This window comes from Anabrus simplex, chromosome 4 (assembly GCF_040414725.1).
Source record: "Anabrus simplex isolate iqAnaSimp1 chromosome 4, ASM4041472v1, whole genome shotgun sequence".
Lineage (NCBI taxonomy): Eukaryota > Metazoa > Arthropoda > Insecta > Orthoptera > Tettigoniidae > Anabrus > Anabrus simplex.
In genome coordinates, this window is record NC_090268.1 from 203,815,391 (window position 1) to 203,833,966 (window position 18,576).

Genomic DNA, 18,576 nt, shown 5'->3' on the forward strand with positions numbered 1-18,576 from the left:
ATAATCGAAAACATCCAATATTATCTTCGAACGCATAGTTCTCAGGGTGGTTGAGATAAACAATGACATTCCGGATGTCGTCTAAGTCCAAGTACAATCCCATCGGCATGGAGAGTCAGAAGTGATGAGACAGAAAACACCTAAAATGATCAAGATTATGGATATATGCTCCAGTATAGCTCTCAGCAAAACTTGATACACATATGACTTACTATCAGGAAAAAAGAAAGAAAAAATTACTGTTGAGTTGAAAAATTCCTACCCCGAAACTAATTGTTTGTGTCGCTGAGATGAATTGTGACGCTCTAGATACAGTTTAAGCCCACGCCAGACTCCACTGGGACGGGGCTGAGATGGGGTGAAAAGTAAATAGTCTAAAATGACAGGTATTAGTGTTGAATTCACTGTTTTGGGATCGCAAGGCTGATAGGTGACAGTCTTAATGACAGTTGGAATCATATACACCCTATTACCTTACAAGATGCTTTACGTCGCACTGACACTGGTCTTACGGCGACGATTGGATAGGAAAGGGATAGGTGTGGGAAAGAAGCGGCCGTGTCCAGCATTTGCCTGGTGTGAAAATGCGAAACTGTGATAAACCATCTTCAAGGCTGCCGATAGTGGGGTTCGAACTCACTATCTTTCGAATGCAATCTCACAGCTGCGTTCCCCTAGCCGCACGGAAAACTCGCCTGGTCAGTGTACACAATATCTATAAAGCGCGACAGGTACATACATACATACATACATACATACATAGGAATTACTTTTTCTAACGATCAAATATTTATCGGTCAATTCGGTTTCCACAAGGACAAAGTTTACTCGGAAATGAAATAATCTAAAACTTGAAGTCGAACACATATAAATAACTCTAAAACTACACAACTGGGCTTAAAATATCAATCAACGCCTCAATAAGGAATTCTACAAAAATTCACTTCACGCGTAATTAACAGGCAATACAAATCTTGTAAATAAACATTCAAATAGCTATCCGGGCAACACCGGGTACTTCAGCTAGTCTATTATATTAAAAGAGTTTACTGAAAACAGATTTTGGCGAACCCGTCCGTCCGTTCTACTGGGCCGACTTGCTTCATTCTTGTTTTATTCCCTCCGGAATTACCTGCCGGTAAACCATGAGACATTGATAGATCTCTAAGTTCAGCCAACTTTGAGTAATCATAAAATAAAATCATTAAATGAACATTCAAATGATTGCAGGCGAAGACTTACCCTCACCCGCAATACATTCTGTACTCATCACGTTGTTCAGGGACTAACACTTTCATTAATATTCTGATATAGGCCTATATTATGTGATTTTCTTCTTTGGTAATGTGATTGCATGCAGCCATGTTTGATTGCTACCTGTCAAGCCGGAGAGTACACACTTCTCCTGATCACGGAAGAATACTATTCGCTGCTAGATACTCTTTGATTCTACAGTATAACCTTTCCCAGCTTCCAAATATATTCACCAGACGACAGAGCGTTCCTAATAACGTAGATGCTGCTAAGAGAAAAGAAGTGCACGTACAAACAGATCCCATCATGACATTCGCCTTAGACATTATCTGGGAACACCTACCGAAGGGTAACCTAGCTACACTAGAAGGAGTGAAGGCCATGTATATTATAGAACTCGTTCTAGTCTAAACGGTCTAACCTATGAGCTCAGCCGTTCTATATAGAACTGTGATTAAAGATGTAATTTCATTCTCCAACACAATACTAAGCTTAACATCAAGAACTGCAGGATGAAAAAGAGACTATATGGATAGATTTTTTACCTGACGGCATGATGACGTCAGAATGGATGAATTCTGACTACGAACTGCGGTATACCATAATGCGCTTCTTATTAAATCAAAAAACCATTGAAAAGAGCAGGCAAAAGATTACTATGATAGGCATATAAAGGACGAGTTATCTGACCTGTTTACACTGACTGACAGAGCAAATGCAACACCAAGAAGGAGTGGTTCGAAAGGGATGAAAGTTGGGGGAAAAACAGAGACGGCACGGACGAATAATGGATGTTTATTTCATACCGATATGCAGGTTACACAATGCGCACGGCATCGATTCAGTAGGATGTAGGACCACCGCGAGCGGCGATGCACGCAGAAACACGTCGAGGTACAGAGTCAATAAGAGTGCGGATGGTGTCCTGAGGGATGGTTCTCCATTCTCTGTCAACCATTTGCCACAGTTGGTCGTCCGTACGAGACTGGGGCAGAGTTTGCAAACGGCGTCAAATGAGAACCCACACGTGTTCGATTGGTGAGAGATCCGGAGAGTACGCTGGCCACGGAAGCATCTGTACACCTCGTAGAGCCTGTTGGAAGATGCGAGCAGTGTGTGGGCGGCCATTATCCTGCTGAAACAGAGCATTGGGCAGCCCCTGAAGGTACGGGAGTGCCACCGGCCGCAGCACACGCTGCACGTAGCGGTGGGCATTTAACGTGCCTTGAATACGCACTAGAGGTGACGTGGAATCATACGCAATAGCGCCCCAAACCATGATGCCGCGTTGTCTAGCGGTAGGGCGCTCCACAGACTGCCGGATTTGACCTTTCTCCACGCCGACGCCACACTCGTCTGCGGTGACTATCACTGACAGAACAGAAGCGTGACTCATCGGAGAACACGACGTTCCGCCATTCCCTCATCCAAGTCGCTCTAGCCCGGCACCATGCCAGGCGTGCACGTCTATGCTGTGGAGTCAATGGTAGTCTTCTGAGCGGACGCCGGGAGTGCAGGCCTCCTTCAACCAATCGACGGGAAATTGTTCTGGTCGATATTGGAACAGCCAGGGTGTCTTGAACATGCTGAAGAATGGCGGTTGACGTGGCGTGCGGGGCTGCCACCGCTTGGCGGCGGATGCGCCGATCCTCGCGTGCTGACGTCACTCGGGCTGCGCCTGGACCCCTCGCACGTGCCACATGTCCCTGCGCCAACCATCTTCGCCACAGGCGCTGCACCGTGGACACATCCCTATGGGTATCGGCTGCGATTTGACGAAGCGACCAACCTGCCCTTCTCAGCCCGATCACCATACCCCTCGTAAAGTCGTCTGTCTGCTGGAAATGCCTCCGTTGGCGGCGGCCTGGCATTCTTAGCTATACACGTGTCCTGTGGCACACGACAACACGTTCTACAATGACTGTCGGCTGAGAAATCACGGTACGAAGTAGGCCATTCGCCAACGCCGTGTCCCATTTATCGTTCGCTACGTGCGCAGCACAGCGGCGCATTTCACATCATGAGCATACCTCAGTGACGTCAGTCTACCCTGCAATTGGCATAAAGTTCTGACCAATCCTTCTTGGTGTTGCATTTGCTCTGTCAGTCAGTGTATAACGAATGCACCGAGCTCGATAGCTGCAGTCGCTTAAGTGCGGCCAGTATCCAGTAATCGGGAGATAGTGGGTTCGAGCCCAACTGTCGGCAGCTCTGAAGATGGTTTTCAGTGGTTTCCCATTCTCACACCAGACAAATGCCGGGGATGTACCTTAATTAAGGCCACGGCCATTTCCTTCTACTTCCTAGGGCTTTCCTATCCCATCGTCGCCATAAGGCCTACCTGTGTCGGTGCGACGTAAAACAAATAATAATAATAATAATAACGAATGCTGCAGAGCAGCACGGGTCCTCTAGTTTGTGATAATTTGATTTTTGCAGAGGAAAAGGTTATTTCTTATGGTATTATTTCTGATTTTGATTTGATCTCTTTCTTTCTTTCTTTCTTTCTTTCTTTCTTTCTTTCTTTCTTTCTTTCTTTCTTTCTTTCTTTCTTTCTTTCTTCCTTTCGTTCTTAATCTGTTTACCCTCCGGGGTTGGTTTTTCCCTCGGACTCAGCGAGGGATCCCACCTCTACCGCCTCAAGGGCAGCGTCCTGGAGCGTGAGACATTGGATCGGAGAATACAACTAGGGAGAATGACCAGTACTCGCCCAGGCGGCCTCACCTGCTATGCTGAACAGGAGCCTTGGTGGGGGATGGGATGATTGGAAGGGATAGACAAGGAAGAGGGAAGGAAGCGGCCGGGGCCTTAAGTTAGGTACCATCCCGGCATTTGCTTGGAGGAGAAGTGGGAAACCACGGAAAAGCCACTTCCAGGATGGCTGAGGTGGGAATCGAACCCACTTCCACTCACTTGACCTCTCGAGGCTACGTGGACGCCGTTCCAGCCCTCGTACCACTTTTCAAATTTCGTAGCAGAGCCGGGAATCGAACCTGGTCCTCCGGGGGTGGCAGCTAATCACACTAACCACTACACCACAGAGATGGACTTGATCTCTTCCTTCTGGTATAAAAGAAAGGCATGCTTTTAGTTTATTTGGTTGGTCGGTCGGTCGGTCGGTCCAACCCCTGTCCAGTTTCTCTACGGGGTTGGGTATGAGGTGAGATGAATCCGTCATGACGGGTTTCTACGATCGGATGCCCTTCCTGGCGTTAACCGCATCAACGGAGTAAATGATGATATCAATGATGTGATATATGATAGTAGGGAAGGGAGAGGGCAAAGCCCGGAGCCAGCAAATGGCCTACACCTTTAAAATAGCAACAAGGGGTCTGTGCAAGGCTTCACGTCTCCATCCGACGGACGAATCACCATCAATAGTGTCATATGCCATCAGCCCATATGAGCACTGTGGAGAGGTTTGGAATTGAATCCAGGTCTTTGACTCACAATCTAGCGATTAGAACTTGTATACTACCACCTCCCCTACCCTGCCGGCCAACATTCTGATGGTAAAACTTTTTCGACGAACGAGACTCGAATCGGCTAACCACGGTGTCGGACCGTTTAGACTTCAGCGCCTTAACGATCACGGCCACGCGGCGGGCATAGAAAAAAGCCAAGTATCAGATTAATATTTTTGTTTTTAACTGACAAATGTAGAACGCCTTTAAAAAGTTGCCGGAACAGACTTCATAGCAACTCTGTTTACAGTCTACAGACCTAGTAACCGGCTCTTCGACTTCCACTGATATCTCCCTTATTTTCATTCTATTGGAAAAATTTATAGTACAACAAATTCGCCACGAGCCATTTTCGTATAAAACAAACCGTAAGAGAGATACATCGAGTATTATGCTTTAGATCACCTCTAAATCACACCTCGTGATGAAAGTGTTTGGAATCTTTATGGATAAGACCCAATTCGACGTTATTCACAACTGAAACATCAACAACAGACAATAGTCAATGTAATGTCATTGTAGATTATTTTAATGTATTTCCGATTCACTTTTAATTTTCCACGAACCTGCTACGCAGGCGTAGCAGGGGGAGAGGTGATACTCCCACGTGGCGCGTCCCAGGTGGCGGATAGGGGGGTCCTAACCGGCTTGCCGGCGGACTTGAGGGAAATAAAATACCTCTCGCGGACCAAACACACACCCCCTGTGGGTGGGGGAGGCTGACGAATAATACACCCAAGGTATCCCCTGCCTGTCGTGCGAGGCGACTAAAAGGGGCGACCAAGGGATGAATGAATTAGAACCATGAAACGACTCTTGATTCGTACCATCATGCGGGGAACACCATGGGTTGCATGTACTTGCGAGTAGTATCACCAACATGGTACGAAGTATGTTTGTGATTCGTTGCAGTAAAAAGCCTGGCCTGGTGGATTCCAGTACCCGTGCGTTGTACCCATGTGGGCAACACCGCGGGTCTGGGCGTAGCCTGTGAGTTGTACCACTATATGCGCGACATCGTGGGTCTGCGTTGCCTGTGATTAGTACTCACTATGTGCGGAACACCACGGGGCCCTTGGGACCGGCACCCGTGACTAGTACCCTAGGTGAGGAAACTCATCGGTTTGCGTTGACTGTGGGTGGCGCCATTGTGTGCGAAACACCATAGTTCTGCGTTACCTGTACGAAGTACAATACTTGTGAGTAGTACCATCTTTTGTGGAACACCGTGAGTCCTCGCTACTTCTGATTAATACCCCAACGTGACACATACCATGGTTCTATTTTACTCGCGACATGTACCATTCTGTGGGGCCTTAGACGTGGATTTTGCACCCCCTTTAGACACCAAGCATCATTGTGCTTTATGAGTGGTTCCTTGGTCGGTAATAAAGTTATTTTCGTTCTCTGTTGAATCCGATCCACTGGTTTTTGTTTTTGTTTGTTTGTTTTGTGTTTTGTTGGGTTCCTGTCCATCCATTCATTCTTCATGACATTTTTTATTTTTATTTTGGTCAGTGGATGCCTTTGTAACTTTTGTTCTTTCATTTCGTACCATTAGGGGCCGATGACCTTCGATGTTAGGCCCCTTAAAACAACACGCATCATCATCATCTTTTAATTTTCTTCCGACTCTCTGATAATAGGGCATCCAATGTAAAAGAAGTCCTACTTTATCCTTTCATTACTCCATCTTATTCAAGTGATCTTTCCTTCATGATTTTTTGTCATTTTGATAATCATTTTCACAATTTTCATTTTCAATGTGGGCTAATGACAGGATGGTTTTTCACCTTAAGACAATTACAGCTATCGTCAGTTAACACGATTGAACAATATTTCCACATTAGCGACGCTCGGCGTTAATACGGACCAAGTAACAAAATTCAGTTACCATAGCAGGTACGGTAAAGCTGTATTAGACATAAATGATCCAACATTTCATTCCCTAAAACGTTTCTTATGGAGTATTTATCGCCAGGACCACTTCTTAAAAAATATTTTTGAGATTTAAATTTTAGGCCTTCCCCTAAACTTCAATTTTATCCAGCGTGCATCAAATGACTTATAGCATAGAATGTAGCGCCTAAGTCTCCGACTTTACATACCGATTTTCATTGAATTCCGTTATCCTATTTTCTTGTGCCCTGTAATAACAAAGATATTTGAGAATTAAATTGTGTACCTTCCCCTAAACTACTATTTCGTTCGGAGTGAATTCATCATTTATAGCTTAAAGTGTAGTGTTACATTCTCCGACTTTACATCTTTCTTTCTTAATCTGTTTACCCAAAAGGGTTGGCTTTTCCCTCGGACTCAGCAAGGGATCCCACCTCCACCGCCTCAAGGGGAGCGTGAGATATTGGGCCGGGGGACGAAACTGGGGAGGATGACCAGTGCCTCGCCCAGGCGGCCTCACCTGCTATGCTCGACAGGGGCCTTGGTGAGGGAGGGAAGATTAGAAGGGTGAGACAAGGAACAGGGAACGAAGTGCCCGTGGCCTTAAGTTAGGTACCATCCCTGCATTTGCCTGGAGGAGAAGTGGGAAACCACGGAAAACCAATTCCAGGATGGCTGAGGAGGGAATCGAACACCCCTCTACTCAGTTGACCTCCCGAGGCTGAGTGGACCCCCTTCCAGCCCTCGTATCACGTTTCAAATTTCGTAGCAGACCGGGAATCGAACCCGGGCCTCCCGGGGTGGCAGTTAACCACACTAACCGCTACACCACAGAGGCGGACCTCCGATTTTTATATACTGATTTTAATTCAATTCTGTTCAGCCATTTTCTCGTTATGTGCGTACATACATACATAACTTACAGTACATACATTCGGAGATTACGGAAAATTAAAGCTTGCATTTCCTTCTTACTGCGGGCACGACCTATACACGAATACCATTCTTTTTCCACGAACCTGCTACGAAGGCGTAGCAGGGGGAGAGGTGATATTCCCACGTGGCGCGTCCCAGGTGGCGGATAGGGGGGTCCTAACCGGCTTGCCGGCGGACTTGAGCGAAATAATATACCTCTCGCGGACCAAACACACTACCTCCTGCGGGTGGGCGACGCACATGTAGAATACACCCGCGGTAACCCCCGCCTGTCGTATGAGTCGACTAAAAGGGGCGACCTAGGCGCGGACATGGATTGCGGTTTGGTATAATGTGTTGGACCTCCTGTGGATGGGAGGGGTCGAGTACATTCACAGGTAATCCCTGCCTGTCGTAGAAGGCGACTTAAAGGGTCATGTGGCCATGGTCCCCTCTTTATTTTATTATTATTTTTCCGAGGGTCAGATGTAGAACATTTCAATATCTTGATGTGCGTGCTGCCCGGAGATGGGCCTCTTACGTGTGCGATTACGCCCAAAAGCCCGCAACTGTCCACCCAGGACCATTGCGTGGTGGGAGCGCCATGTACCTTGGCAGTGGTATCCGCCTGACAACACAGGTCCCCGCACAGCCGAATGCCAGAAGGACATATTAGTATTAATTTTTTTAATTTTTTTCTCTGTATTTAGTGCTCTGTACACGCTATGGGGTACATGCTATTGCGGGTGACTGGAGGAAGGGAGTCTTAGTGCTCATTGCCTCAGTCATCCCGTATTAGGCATCGTTCAACATCGGACCCCGGGCAGTACCTGCTATGACCAGGTGGGTATTGCCTTGGCTGCTTGGTTCGGCTACAGAGACCCCTGATCGGAGTGGGTGGCATTCGGGGAGGATGCTATCGGGCATGGCTTCCAAACGAAGTCGGCTCTCTCAAGGTGGTCCCCCACCTAAGATTTTAACTTTTGCTTCCCTGAGAGGTTCAACTCCCTGGGAACATGCGCAGCGTGAAGGAATGGGATCCAGCTTCCCTAGGTTTCTGGTCGCTACCAGAACCGATGGGCACGATTTTAAGCTGGTGAAGTCCATTCTTTTTAGTAGGCACATCGAAAGCGTCTATGGCGAACTGGAGGAACTTAAGAAAATGCGCAACGGAAGTTTGCTTCTAAAGACTCGTACAGCACTGCAAGCTGATCAGTTGCTTAAGTGCGAGCACTTTGGCGAAATCCCCGTCAAAGTGGAGGAGCATACGTCCTTGAACCTGGTTCGCGGAGTCATCTTTCACCGCGACCTTATTTTCAACACTGACGACGAGTTGATGGAAGACATGAAGAACCGTGGCGTGACACACGTCCGGCGCATTACGCGCAAGATCAACGGTGAAGACGTTGCCACTGGTGCCTTCATTGTCTCTTTCAAGTTGTCAGTGTTACCAGAGAAAGTCAAGGTAACAACTTATCGTTGCGATGTGAGGCCGTACATCCCGCCTCCTATGCGATGCTATCAATGCCAGCGATTCGGACATATGGTATCTCGCTGTTCGAATCAGGCTGTATGCGGTACATGTGGACGAGTAACTCACGGCGCGGAGGAGTGCACAACTCCATACAAGTGCACTAACTGCTCCGGTTTTCATTCTCCTCGGATCGGAATTGTCCGACATACCTGAGTGAGAAGAAGATCCAGGAGATCAAGGCCCTGGATGGTCTTCCCTACCAGGAAGCGCGCCGTAAGTTTAATTCTACGAATACCCCTGCCCGTACACTCGACTATAGCTTGATAGCTCAGAGTCTTACAGGTTCGCCATTTACAACCTCGACACCTGTCCAGACCGCTGCGCCCAAGGCGACTGTTGCTGCTCCCAGCAACGTCGCAAAGAGTCAAAGCTCGAGGGGGGGACCACCCCACCTTCGACCAACCAGAAGTCTGTGCAGGCTGGTAGTTTCCAGCCGGCACAGCAAGGGGGGAAGACTAAGTCTCCCCCCACTAGGAGGTCGACGAAAGTCGTACCCAACCGGCGGAGGCGGCATCGTCGACCAGGGCTGGGAAACCATCTCCCAGCCCGTCTAAACTCGAAAAGAAGAGGGGGAAGAAGAGCGTCCGTGCTGAGCGTACTCGGACTTCCCCTGCGAAGGAGAAGTCATGCCCCCCATCTGGGGGGTATGAGACTGCGCCAGGAGGCAATCCTGCTCCCAAACCTGCGCGCTCTCCTCGTAGGGGACCCCCTCGCGCCCGAAAACCGTCCAAGTTCTGGGCAGCACCCCTGCCATCTTTTGAGGACGGGATGGATGTCGCGCTGTCCTCTACATCTACGGATGTAGAACTAGATAGTGTTTAGGCTTACGAGCATTTTGTCGCTCATAACCTAACACTCCTTTTTTAGTACACACTATGGCACTGTTACAGTGGAATTGTAACGGTTATGATAGGCATCTTGCTGAGTTACGTCAGCTTATTAGTGAGTACGCAGCGAGTATAGTCTGTATTCAAGAGACCAATTTCAGACCTGGTCATCATACGGTCTTGAAGAATTTCAAACTATACTCGACAGAACGATACTATGCTCACCCCACGAACCTGCTACGCAGGCGTAGCAGGGGGAGAGGTGATACTCCCACGTGGCGCGTCCCAGGTGGCGGATAGGGGGGTCCTAACCGGCTTGCCGGCGGACTTGAGGGAAATAAAATACCTCTCGCGGACCAAACACACACCCCCTGTGGGTGGGGGAGGCTGACGAATAATACACCCACGGTATCCCCTGCCTGTCGTGCGAGGCGACTAAAAGGGGCGACCAAGGGATGAATGAATTAGAACCATGAAACGACTCTTGATTCGTACCATCATGCGGGGAACACCATGGGTTGCATGTACTTGCGAGTAGTATCACTAACATGGTACGAAATATGTTTGTGATTCGTTGCAGTAAAAAGCCTGGCCTGGTGGATTCCAGTACCCGTGCGTTGTACCCTTGTGGGCAACACCGCGGGTCTGGGCGTAGCCTGTGAGTTGTACCACTATATGAGCGACACCGTGGGTCTGCGTTGCCTGTGGTTAGTACTCACTATGTGCGGAACACCACGGGGCCCTTGGGACCGGCACCCGTGACTAGTACCCTAGGTGAGGAAACTCATCGGTTTGCGTTGGCTGTGGGTGGCGCCATTGTGTGCGAAACACCATAGGTCTGCGTTACCTGTACGAAGTATAGTACTTGTGAGTAGTACCATCTTTTGTGGAACACCGTGAGTCTTCGCTACTTCTGATTAATACCCCAACATGGCACATACCATGGTTCTATTTTACTCGCGACATGTACCATTCTGTGGGGCCTTAGACATGGATTTTGCACCCCCTTTAGACACCAAGCATCTTTGTGCTTTATAAGTGGTTCCTTGGTCGGTAATAATGTTATTTTCGTTCTCTATTGAATCCGATCCACTGGTTTTTGTTTTTGTTTGTTTGTTTTGTGTTTTGTTGGGTTGCTGTCCATCCATTCATTCTTCATGACATTTTTTAATTTTTATTTTGGTCAGTGGATGCCTTTGTAATTTTTGTTCTTTCATTTCGTACCATTAGGGGCCGATGACCTTCGATGTTAGGCCCCTTAAAACAACAAGCATCATCATCATCATCAACTATGCTCACCGGGCTTCCGGTGGCGTTGGCATTTTTGTGCGTTCTGATAGCTACAGCGAAGAGGTTCCATTAAGAACCCCTCTTGAGGCTGTAGCTGTTCGCGTCTCGCTGCCTGTCATAGCAACATTGTGTAATCTGTATTTTCCACCAGGGCAGCATCTTAACATAACCGATGTCGCTGATCTTATAGATCAGCTTCCACCTCCCTTCCTCTTATTGGGCTATTTTAACGCCCATCATCCCATATGGGCCTCTGAGACGCCTTGCCCCAAGGAACGAGAGCTGGAAACATTAGTGACAAAGCTGGACTTATGTCTTTTGAACACAGGGGAACCAACTCACTTTAGTGTACGTTACGGCACATATTCTCGCATAGACGTAAGTCTATGCAGCCGAACGTTGGTTCCACAGTTTCGGTGGAATACACACGATGATCTCTGTGACAGTGAACATTTTCTCATCATCCTTACTTTGTTGAAACATAAATCCGTCGAGGCTCCCCCTCGATGGATTCTTAAACATGCTGATTGGCCAAAGTACACATCACTAGCTGACTTTACTGACGATATCAGGCGGACCGTCGGCGAGGAGATAACTTACGTAACCCAAGTTATTCTTGCGACTGCTGAGGAGTCCATTCCGCTCTTCTCCGGGAATCCTCGCCGAAAACTCGTTCCTTGGTGGAACGAAGAAATAGCAGCAGCCATCAAAGAACGCCGTCGTGCTCATAAACGTTACCGTAGACAGCCTACTGCGGCCAACTTGGTAACATTTAAGAAATTCCGCGCTAAGGCGCGGGTTCTTATTCGCCAAAGTAAGAAGGCTTCATGGGAGAGATATGTGTCGTCTATGACGTCACACACTCCATCATCTCAAGTGTGGACTAAACTTCGGCGTATTTCGGGTATCCATGGATAATCTTCTGTACCGGGAATTTCCATTGCTGGCAATATCGTCACTTAACCCCTCTCGATTGCTAACCATCTAGCTCGCCATTTCGCGGATGTGTCTGGCTCCGGGAATTGCAATCCTGATTTCCTCGCTGTGAAGCGGGAGGCAGAACGTCATCGCCTTATTTTTGCCTCTCAAGCTTCAGAGGACTACAACGTGCCCTTTACGGAGTGGGAACTCCGCAGCGCCGTAGTGCTTTGCAAGGACACGTCTCCTGGACCGGACAACATCCATAACGAGATGTTGAAACACCTATAGTGATGATAGTCTACTCTATCTCTTTCGTGTGTTCAACCGTATCTGGATGGAGGGTGATTTTCCGTCTCAGTGGCGAGAGGGCATAATCATTCCTGTACTCAAGCCTGACAAAGATCCTGAGTATGCAGGAAGTTACAGGCCGATTTGTCTTACCAACTGCCTGTGTAAGCTTTTTGAGAGGATGGTAAATCGCCGACTCGTGTGGTGTCTGGATAAAAAAGGACTCTTGTCGGAATGCCAGTGTGGTTTTCGAGCCGCTCGATCCACCACTGACCACTTGGTCCGCCTGGAGAGCTCTATCCAGGATGCGTTTCTCCGTAAACAGCACTTGGTAGCCGTTTTCTTTGACTTAGAGAAGGCGTACGACACCACATGGCCTTATGATATCCTTTCAGTCCTGCATCAATGGAGATTCCGAGGTAACTTGCCGGTATTTATTGCGAAATTTTTGTCCCTCCGTCTATTCCGTGTCCGAGTAGGGAGGACATATTCTTAATATTACGTTCAGGAAAATGGAGTCCCACAGGGATCGGTCCTTAGTGTCACTCTGTTCGCGATTGCCATAAACGGTATTGTCGCTGCTGCTGGTCCAGCAGTAATACCGTCGCTGTATGTGGATGATTTTGTTCTGCATTATAGGTCGTGCCGTATGGCAGTCACAGAGCGACAATTACAGCAAGCTGTTAGGAGGGTGGAGAAATGGACTTTAGAACATGGCTTTCGGTTTTCTGCCGCAAAGACCTCCATTGTCTACTTTTGTCGTCACCGTACTCTTCACACACATCCTGAGCTTTATTTAGGAAATGTCGTTCTTCCAGTTGTTGACACTTACCGATTTCTTGGGCTCCTTTTCGACAGTAAATTATAGTGGGAGCCACACGTGCGGGAGCTCAAAGTACAATGCACCAAGAGGCTTAACCTCCTGAAGTTCCTTAGCAGCACTAATTGGGGAGCTGACCGCGTGGTGCTCCACCGATTTTACAGGGCACACATTTTATCCAGGTTAGACTACGGCAGTGCAGCATATGGCTCAGCAAGGCCAAGCGTGCTTGGGAAGCTGAACAGCATCCACCACAGCGGGGTTAGTTTGGCGACGGGAGCTTTCCGCACAAGCCCCATTACCAGCCCGCTCGCTGAGTCGGGTGTGCCGCCTTTACATCTGAGGCGTCATCAAATGTTTCTTTCGTATGCTGCAAATTTGCGACAGATGCCACTTCATCCAAGCTATCCTTGCGTGTTCAACAATGCCAACCGTTTGCTGTACGCTGCTTGTTCTCGAGCAACGCGGCCGGTTGGAATACGCTTGGAGAACAGTTACAGATTGTTCGACGTACCTTCGGTTCCTCGCCTTGTCAGACAACCAAGTGGGGTACCTCCGTGGGTAGTACGACGACCTGAAATAATCCTGGATCTGCACACTGGCCGGAAAGAAAACACGGACCCTTCGATTTATCGGAGGCTCTTCCTGTCCGTTGTTGGCCGCTATCCAGGTTCCGTCGTCGTCTACACGGATGGTTCGAGGACAGATACGAAGGTGGGCTGTGCGTTCGTTGTCGACAATGATAGGTTCCTTTTTGCTCTCCCGGAAACTTGTAGTGTGTACACACCAGAGCTATGCTATCCGCGAAGCTCTGCGGTACGCACTGTACAATGAACGCCGACACTTTCTCGTGTGTACTGACTCCTTGAGTTCGCTCCAGTATATTGATACTTGTTTCCCTCGGCACCCTCTGGTGCAGCGGATCCAGGACCTGCTGGCCGGGTGTTCGGATGCCGGCACCAGAATCACGTTTCTGTGGCTCCCAAGCCACATGGGCATAGAGGGAAACGAGTTAGTAGATCAGGCTGCCAAGGAGGTAGTTACACTGTCCCCGTTGCCTTTCAAGGTTCCAGTAAGTGATATTCGCTCCCAGCTGCGACGTCTTGTTATGTCCCATTGGGAGATGGAGTGGCAGGCCATTCCACTTCCCAATAAGCTGAGAGCGATAAAAGGAACAACGAAGGTATGGTGGACTTCCCTTTGGGCTTCGCGGAGGGAAGCCGTGGTATTATGTCGTCTTCGGATCGGCCATGGTATCCTGACTCACTCGCATCTTTTGAAAGGGGAACCGCCTCCGATTTGTACCTGCGGCGAACACCTTACCGTGGTACACATCCTTACGGAGTGTGTGGACCTGGTCGATCTGCGCCGTAGTCTTAACCTTCCTAGTACAATCTCCCTTTTCTTGCGAGATGACGAGCAGTCAGCAGACCTCGTCATCCGCTTTATGAGGGATAGTGGTTTGTTTTCTCGTGTGTGATGATGTCCTTTGTCCTAGTGATTTTTGTGTCAATAGCGCTTTTATTCCATTGCCTTCATTTTTTCATGTTGCGCATTTTAATGTGTTGTTTTAAAGTCTAATGTAAAGTACGTATCTATATCTGTCCTAGCAAGCAATCCCTTATTCCTTTGTCTCCTGTATTTTTGCTTATTTTATTCCAAAATAAGGCATTGCGAATCAGATATACTGATTGTTTTAATCTCATACTCATTTTTCATTATCATTTTTTAAACTCTAGTCAGTGGATACGTTTTAAAATTTTAACTGTCATGTATCCTGTCGTCCATCTCGTTCCATTAGGGGCCGATGACCTTCGATGTTAGGCCCCTTAAAACAACAAGCATCATCATCATCAACCATTCTTTTCTTAAATTCTCAGCAATGTATAGAAAAAACTCTTGTTTTATATATATAGATACTAGCAGCATAGCAATCGTGTGATCGAGCAAGTTGGTCATTTGCGTAGGGTCGCTTTAACTGTGAGCTTGCATTCAGGAGATGATGCATTCGAACCCCCTCCCCCCCGTCGGCGACCTTAAAATAGTTTCCCATGGTCGCCGAAAACCTTCAAAGTGTTATTCCGATATTAAACCACTAGCAAAATAAAGGAAAATCGTGTCTTGAAAAGAATTACTTTCACTTTAAAATTTACAACATTCAGCTCTAAATTCATGTTTGTTACACGCGGGACAGAAAATAGTTTTGTCTTCGAAACCCGAGTACGATTTTTTTTTTCCTTTGCCATTATACCCTGTTCATTAGGTGCTATGTGTATTCAGTTCTCTTTTATGGTGTGGGAAAATGAACCCTTACAAAAGCCACCACTGGTAGACTGGAAGCATTTGAACTCTGGCTATACAGAAGAATTTTGAGAGTTACAAACGTTGAGGTTCTACGCCGAGCTAACAAGAGACCACACCTTCAAGTGTTGTAAACTACAATATCTTGGACACATCATGAGGAATCAGAAAATATGTGAACTGCTTCAACTTATCCTGCAAGGAATATTACAAGGAAAATTATCTCCTGGGCGAAGAAGAATCTCCTGGCTCGAAAACCTTAAAACCTCGTTCAACAAAACACCTACAGAATTGTTCTGAGTTGCAATGGATAAAGCCAGAATAGCCATGTTGATCGCCAACATCCGAGGCGGACAGGCACACTAAGAAGAAGAAGATCTTGGTCCTAAAAATTACTATTCAATATAAATGAGTCCTTGTGAACAAAATACTACCCACAAACACGCCCTAATTCATAGTGTTTTTTTTGTTTTTGTTTTATATCCCAGTTAATATTTTTGGAGACGACTAGGTGTCGGAATTTTGTACACAGGAGGTTTTTATATTCATGGTCCCTTTCGACTCAGATGTTACTACGTTTGCGAGACCGAGAGTATACACACCAGTGCCTTGGCGCTTTGCAAGGACTCGTCTCATGGACCAGACAATGTCCATAACCAGATGCTGGCACACCTTAGTGAGGATAGTCTTGTACAGTATATCTCCTTCGTGTGTTCAACCGAATCTAGATAAAGGGTCGGTTTCAGTCACAGTCGCGAGAGGATATAGTAATTCCTGTCCTCAAGCCTGACAAAAATTGTAAACATGCAGGAAGTTGCAGACCTATTTGTCTAACTAACTGTTTGTGCAAGCTATTTGATAGGATGCAGAATCGCCGCGTTGAGTGGTGTCTGAAAAAAAAAATACCTTTGTCCGAGCACCAATGTGGTTTTCGAGCCGCTCGGTCGACTACTGACCACTTGGTACGCCTGGAGAGTTCTATTAAGGATACATTTCTCCAAAAACAGCATTTGATGGCTGTTTTCTTTAACTTCGAAAATGCCTATGGCACCACATGCCGATATGGTATCCTTTCATTCCTGCATCAGTGGAGATACCGAGGTAACTTGCTGGTATTTATTGCGAATTTTTGTCTCCGTCTATTCCGTGCCCGAGTAGGGAGGGCATACTCGTAATATACCACAGTCAACAGAATGGAGCCACACAGGGATCTCTTCTTAGTGTTACTCTGTTTGCGGTTGTCATAAACGGTATAGTCGCTGCAGCTGGTTCAGCAGTAATACCGTTGCTATAAATAGACGATATTGCTCTGCATTATAGCTCGCAAAATATCGCAGTCGCAGAGCGACAATTACAGCAAGCTATTACGAGAGTAGAAGAATGAACTTTATAACAAGGCTTTCGGTTTTCAACCGCAAAGACCTCTGTTGTGCATTTTTGTCAGAAACGCACTCTTCACTCCGACCCTGAGCTTTTTCCTTTAGGTAAATGTCGTTCTTCCTGTAGTTGACACCGATTTCTTGGGCTCTTTTCGACAGCAATTTATCGTGGGAGCCACACGTGCGGCAGTTAAAAGTGGAATGCAGTAAGAAGCTGAATATTTTGAAGTTCCTTAGTGGCACTACTTGGGGGCCAGCCAGCCTTTACACCTTAGACGCCAGCAAATGCTTCTGTCCTATGCTGAAAATTTGCGACAGATGCCACTTCACTCAAACTATCCCTACGTATTCTACAATCGAAACCGTTGGCTGTAAGCTGCTTATCCTCGGTTGGAATACGCCTGGATAGCATTCACAGATTGTTTGATGTACCTTCGTTTCCTTGTCTTGTTAGATGACGAAGTTGGGTACTTCCGTGGATCAATCAATCAGTCACTACTGATCTGCATTTAGGGTAGTCGCCTAGGTGGCAGGTTCTATCTGTTGTTTTCCTAGCGTTTTCTTAAATTATTTCAAAGAAATTGGAAATCTATTGAACATCTCCCTTGTTAAGTTATTCTAATCCCTAACTCCCCTTCCTATAAACGAATATTTGCCCTAATTTGTCCCCTTGAATTCCAACTTTATCATCATATTGTGATCTTTCCTATTTTTAAAGACACCACTCAAACTTATTCGTCTACTAATATCATTCCACGCCATCTCTCCACTGATTGCTCGAAACATACCACTTAGTCGAGCAGCTCGTCTTCCTTCTCCCAAGTCTTCCCAGCCCGAACTTTGCAACATTTTTGTAACGCTACTCTTTTGCCGGAAATCACCCAGAACAAATCGAGCTGCTTTTCCAAGGATTTTTCCAGTTCTTGAATCAAGTAATCCTGGTGAGGGTCCCATACACTGGAAGCATACTCTAGTTGGGGCCTTACCAGAGACTTATACGCCCTCTCTTTTAAATCCTTACTACAACCACTAAACACCCTCATAACCGTGTGCAGAAATCTGCACCCTTTATTTGCAATCCCATTTATGTGATTACGCCAATGAAGATCTTTCCTTATATTAACACCAATGTACTTACAGTGATTCCCATAAGGAACATTCACCCATCAACGCAGTAATTAAAACTGAGAGGACTTTTCCTGTTTGTGAAACTCACAATCTGATTTTTAACCCGATTTATCTCCTACTGCCTGCTGTCCATCCCACAACATTATCGAGGTCATTTTGCAGTTGCTTACAATCTCGTAACTTACTTATTACTATATGCAGAATAACATCATCCTAAAAGAGCCTCATCTCTGATTCCATTTCTTTACACATATCATTTAAGTATATACAGTGTACCGGTATAATAAAACATGAAGGTCCAATAATACTGCCGGGAGGAATTCCCCTCTTAATTTTTACGGGGTTAGATAAGGCTTCACCTACTCTAATTCTCTGAGATCTATTTTTCAAAAATATAGCCACCCATTCAGTCACCCTTTTGTCTAGTCACTCAATTTTGCCAGTATTCTCCCATGATCCCCCCTATTAAATGTCTTAGGCAGGTCAATCGCGATACAGTCCATTTGACCTCCCGAATCCAAGATATCTGCTATACCTTGCTAGAATCCTACAGTAA